The sequence below is a fragment of the Rattus norvegicus genome, chromosome 12, assembly GCF_021556685.1.
Source record: "Rattus norvegicus strain SHRSP/BbbUtx chromosome 12, alternate assembly SHRSP_T2T, whole genome shotgun sequence".
Lineage (NCBI taxonomy): Eukaryota > Metazoa > Chordata > Mammalia > Rodentia > Muridae > Rattus > Rattus norvegicus.
Genome location: NC_141545.1, coordinates 29,151,162 through 29,156,878, shown reverse-complemented (window position 1 = coordinate 29,156,878; position 5,717 = coordinate 29,151,162). Strand labels below are relative to the sequence as shown.

Here is a 5,717-nt window from a genome sequence, read left to right as displayed (position 1 = left end):
ACATGATCGCTACCTATAACTTGTCCCAGGGGCATCTGATGCCCTCTTCTGGTGTCTGTGAGCACCGGGCACACACGTGGCACACACACATGCCATACCTGCAGGCAATCACTCAAACACATAAAATTAAAAAATAGATCTGTAATGAAAAAAAAAGTGTGTTGGTTTATAAATTTCTTTGCTCTGTTTCTATAAAAAAAAAACTTAATGAGATCGATGCCTCCTTGGAAGACAGAGTTTTGAGTCGCCTAAATCTGTGTTCTCAGCCACGGTCACCACGAGAAACCATCTCGTATCCCCTTTGAACTGAGCTGTGTCTTCGTATCCACTCGGGCAGAGCTTATCTGAGGGCAATGGAGGCCACTTTATTGGAAGAACCACATCTACAACAGTGGCTCTCACCCTTCCTAATGCTGCAACCCTTCCATACAGTTCCTCATGTTGTGGTGACCTCCCAGCCATAACATTACTTTCCTTGTTACTTCATAACTGTAGTCTCACCACTGTTCTGAATCGTAGGGTAAACATCTGATACGCCATCTCCAGAGGGGTCGTGACCCACAGGCTGAGAGCCAGCCTTCTCCTGTTACTCCAGGTACTTTGGCTTCACAATCGTTGCGCTGTCTCCTTTGGCCTTTCTTGGATTACCTTCGCTCTCTCCCAATCCCACCTGAACCTCATATATCACTACAGCCCCAGTGTCTGGGCCTCAGATGTTTCAGATCCACTAGGCGGTCATTGGTTCAACTGCTGTGGCATTCGGGAAGGGACTCTACAGTGCCTGATGCAGAACAGGACTAAGAAACAACAGGCCCATTGCCCTAAAGTAGCTTTACCACTTATAACTGCTTCGGCCCGAGATGGGGCCAGCGTGTAAACAGTGGAGAGGAGACGTCGTCCCTGCAGGTGTCATGACCCGCAGTGAAAGGACCCACGGAGAAGCGAGAATGAAAACTCGGCTTGACTTGGCCAGGCTGGATCAAACTTAGCTTGACTATAGAAACTCTTTTGCGAAGTGCATGTGACCGTGAAGAGGGCTTCACAGCTTAAAGGCCTAGAAGCTGGTGTGGCCTCTGCCTGAGACAGCACAGAGGTGAGTAGGCTCTAGAGGACATGTGACATCTCCCCTAGGGTGGGCTCTAGTAATAGAGACCTGAAGGTGAAGGTCTAGGGAGGGAAGAGTCTGGGATAATCATTATGAGGAATTTGAGGAAGGACTGGCTCTACAGAGAGCAAAAGGTCACCAGGTCATTAGCAATGTCCACTCCTATTTCTCTTGGTTTTCAAGGCAGGGTCTCATGTAACCCTGGCTGGCCCAGAACTTTCTATATAGCTAAGGCTGACCTTGAATTCCTAGTTCTGCCTCTACCTGCTGAGTGTTAGGGTTTCGGGCGTGTACCACCCTGCCCCGCCATTTGTTTGTTTGTTTAGACAGTCTTCCCATGTAGTTCAGGCTAGTTTCAAACTCTCGGCAAACCCCTAGCTTCATCTTCCCACATGGGATCACAAATGTGACATAGTTGTCTTTAACTAAACAAACAGAAAATTGGTTTCTATTGTGTGAATGAAGGAGGAGCAGGTGTTTGTATGAGAAGATTGTGTTGGCTGAGACCTGAAATCACAGCATCCAGAAGGCAAAGGACTGGCTGGACTGCAGAAAAGATCCAAGGCCACCCGGGGAAAACTACGAGACTCTGTCTCAAACAGTAAATAAGGGTTGAAGGTGTGGCTCAGTGTAGAGCCCCTGCCTAGAATCCCCCAGCGAGGGGCTGGGGGCGTGGCTCAGTGGTAGAGCCCCTGCCTAGAATCCCCCAGTGAGGGGCTGGGGGCTGGCTCAGTGGTAGAGCCCCTGCCTAGAATCCCCCAGTGAGGGGTTGGGGGCGTGGCTCGGTGGTAGAGAACCTGCCTAGAATCTCCCAGTGAGGGGCTGGGGGCGTGGCTCAGGCATAGTGCACATATCTAACATGTATAAAAGCCTCAAGTTCAACCTCTAGTGGGGGGAAGACAGCATGTTGGGAATAGATTAAGACCTGGGAACACCTTTACCCAAGGTCCTCTTTTTAGGAACTAATAAGGGCTCCTAGATAAGAAACTTGAATGCACGGAACCCTACTCTGGCCTCTGATATGGGTGTATGCTGGCTAGTCCTAGGTCAACTTGACACAAGCTAGAGTCATCTGAAAGGAGTGAACCTCAATCGAGAAAATGCTTCCATAAGATCCTGCTGTAAGGTATTTTTAAAACATTAGTTATTAATGGGGGAGGGCCCAGCCTAGGCTTGGGGTCTTGGGTTTTAAAGGCTGAGCAAGCCATGAGGAAGGAGGCATGAGGCACAAGCCAGTAAGCAGCACCCTCCATGGCCTCTGCATCAGCTCTTGACTCCAGGTTCCTGCCCTGCTTGAGTTCCTGTCCCGACTTCCTTCAGTGATGAACAGCAACGTGGAAATGTGAACCAAATAAACCCTTTCCTCCCTGACTTGCTTTTGGATCATGGTGTTTCTTTGCAGCAATAAAAACCTTGACTAGGGGCTGGAGAGGTGGCTCAGTGGTTAAGAGCACCGACTGCTCTTCCTGAGGTCCTGAGTTCAAATCCCAGCAACCACATGGTGGCTCACAACCATCTGTAATGAGATCTGATGCCCTCTTCTGGTGTGTCTGAAGACAGCTACAGTGTACTTATATATAAAAAGGGGGGGGGGCTGGAGAGATGGCTCAGTGGTTAAGAGCACTGACTCCTCTTCCAGAGGTCCTGAGTTCAAATCCCAGCAACCACATGGTGGCTCACAACCATCTGTAATGAGACCTGATGCCCTCTTCTGGTGTGTCTGAAGGCATCTACAGTGTAGTTATATATAATAAATAAATCTTTTTTTAAAAAAAGGGGGGGTGGAGGTTGGGGATTTAGCTCAGTGGTAGAGTGCTTGCCTAGCAAGCACAAGGCCCTGGGTTCGGTCCCCAACTCCGAAAAAAAGAAAAGAAAAAAAAAAAAAACAAAAAAAACCAAGGGGTTGGGGATTTAGCTCAGTGGTAGAGCGCTTGCCTAGGAAGCACAAGGCCCTGGGTTCGGTCCCCAGCTCCGGAAAAAAAACAAAAAACAAAAAACAAAAAAACCTTGACTAACATTTCTCCAGTGTTTGGGTTTCCTCGCCGCCGGCCAAGATGAACCGATTCTTCGGAAAAGCGAAACCCAAGGGCTCCGCCACCTAGCCTGACTGACTGCATTGGGATGGTGGATAGCAGGGCAGAATCCATTGACAAAAAGATTTCCCTGTTGGATGCTGAACTGGTGAAATATAAGGACCAAATCAAGAAGATGAGAGAGGGTCCTGGAGCTGGACACCGAACCCAGGGCCTTGTGCTTGCTAGGCAAGCGCTCTACCACTGAGCTAAATCCCCAACCCCAGCCCTGAGGGTTTTAAAGCAAAAACGGATGTGTGAGCAGCAGCGAGACAACCTGACCCAACAGTCCTTTAACACGGAGCAAGCTAATTACACCATCCAGTCACCGGAGGACACCAAGACTGATGCAATGAAATTGGGAGTAAAGGGAATGAAGAAGGCTTACAAGGAAGTAAAAATTGACCAGATTGAGGATTTACAAGGCCAGCTAGAAGACATGGTGGAAGATGCAAACGGGATCCAGGAAGCCCCGGGCCGCAGCCACGGCACCCCAGATTGGATGAGGACGACCAGGAAGCAGAGTTGATGCGCCGGGCGACGAGCTTCTGGCTGATGACGACAGCTCTTAACTTGGACCAAGCAGCTTCTGCACTGGCAATTCCAGAAGGCGTTCCCACTGACACAAAAGACAAGGCTGGTGGATGAATTTGGGCTGCCACAGATTCCAGCTTTGTAGACTTGCAGCATTCCAGCGTGTGATGTTTAAGAAAAAAAAAAAAGTATTCCGGTACTAGGAAATATTTCCCAATTTGCCAGATTTAGGTTTCTCTCCTTTCTTTGGAGGAAAAGCTAATTACACTGCTCCTGTATTTTTATTTTTTCCATTAAGGAATTCATTGCTTGGGGGAAGCTCTTTACTAAAATTTGATTTTTTTTTCCCCTTAGGAAAGACTAACTGAAAAGTACCTTTGACTTTGTATGACTTGTTTTCATTCATTAACAATAATCTGAGGGGTTGGGGATTTAGCTCAGTGGTAGAGCGCTTGCTTAGCAAGCTCAAGGCCCTGGGTTCGGTCCCCAGCTCCGAAAAAAAGAAAAGAAAAAAAAAACCAAAACAAACAAATAAACAAAAAAAAACCAATAATCTGAAATTAAAACAAGGAGATGAGACTCTAAATTCTCTGGTAGAATGATGACGTATTAATAAGATAAAGAGTATTGACGGGGTTGAGACTTGATAGTATTTTCAGAACCATTGTCTATTGTGGTACTGTAGACGGCTTTAAGTGGTGGCCTCCTTTGATAGGTTTCGTTGTGTCATGTGAGCAAGTCATTACTCTGTCTACTGTTGGAATGAACTGTCACTACTGCATCATGAGTTACTACTTTGATCCCATGGTTCCCTCGGTAAATAGCCTGGCTTGTAATGAATAATGAATATTTCTTGATAGTTAATGTATAGGACATTTATTTATACTCAATAAATATTTTTCAAAAGAAAAAAAAAAACCTTAACTAAAGGTCCTAATTGCTAGGTCGCAATGGTGTACACCCTTAATCCCAGCAATGGGTAGTTAGAGTCGGGAGATCTCTGTGAGTTCAGGTTCAGCCTGCTCTACACAATGAGTCCCCAGGACAGTCATAACTACATAAAAAGACCTTGTCTCAATCCCCTTGCCCCCCCACAAATGAAGGCAGCAAGCAGAAATAGAGAACCCCACTTAGATCGGCTTCCTAGACTAGAACAGCTCAAGTGCAGTATGGTGATGGACAAGGGGTCCTATTGGGACCAGTGCTAGGAGACTGAGCCAGCCGTCCCTCTGGCCCCTGCCGATGGCCAGCAGCACCAACTGGAGCAATGCCTCCCAGAAAATGTGTTTGTCACTGCCAGCACAGCCACGGCTTCCTCCCTCTGAAATCACACTGTGGGTGGGTGTTCAAATCCTGCTTTGTCCTCCAGCTGCACGGTAAAGTGGACAGGCTGTTGTGACTGAGGGTGAGACAGGTTACAGAGGCACAACAGTGTGCTGACTTTAAGCCCCAGTGGGAGACTCCCGGGACTGAAAAAGGGGAGGGGGATAAATCCTGTTTGCCCAAGAAACCTCTGCCACAGTGGTTCTCCCAAAAGTTCTGCCTTCTCTCTCCTGCCCTCTAACCAGCCACAGGCTATGAGCACTGGGATCTCTCTGCCTTCCCAGCCTATGGAGGCAGGAGGTTATCTAGAACCAGGCGCCCCACCCTCTCTCCATGTGACCTTGAACCACAACCTTTCCTACCTTTATGCCTTAGTCTCACTCACTGCAAAATGGGAACGTGGCAGCAACACACACACACACACCACACACACACACACACACACACACACAAGGGAATCTGGGGCAACAAAGAGATAACCTTTCTCTTTCAAAAGCTTTTCATATACTTACAGCCTGGTACACTGAAGTACACTGAAGTGCCCTCCCCCCTTGGTTGCTCCCCATACTTCTACTCATTCCACACACCCCCGCAGCCTGAGTTCTACCTGCTGAAGTTTCAGTTACCCACAGCCAACCACTGTAGTCCTAAATATTGAAATGGAAACTTCTGGAAATTTCAGG

General features: G+C 47.8%; 1 pseudogene; it reads left to right on the top strand.

Annotated features, from left to right (window-relative positions):
* Positions 1-3,159: 3,159 nt before the first annotated feature.
* Positions 3,160-3,856, top strand: Chmp5-ps3 (charged multivesicular body protein 5, pseudogene 3; annotated as a pseudogene).
* Positions 3,857-5,717: the final 1,861 nt, after the last annotated feature.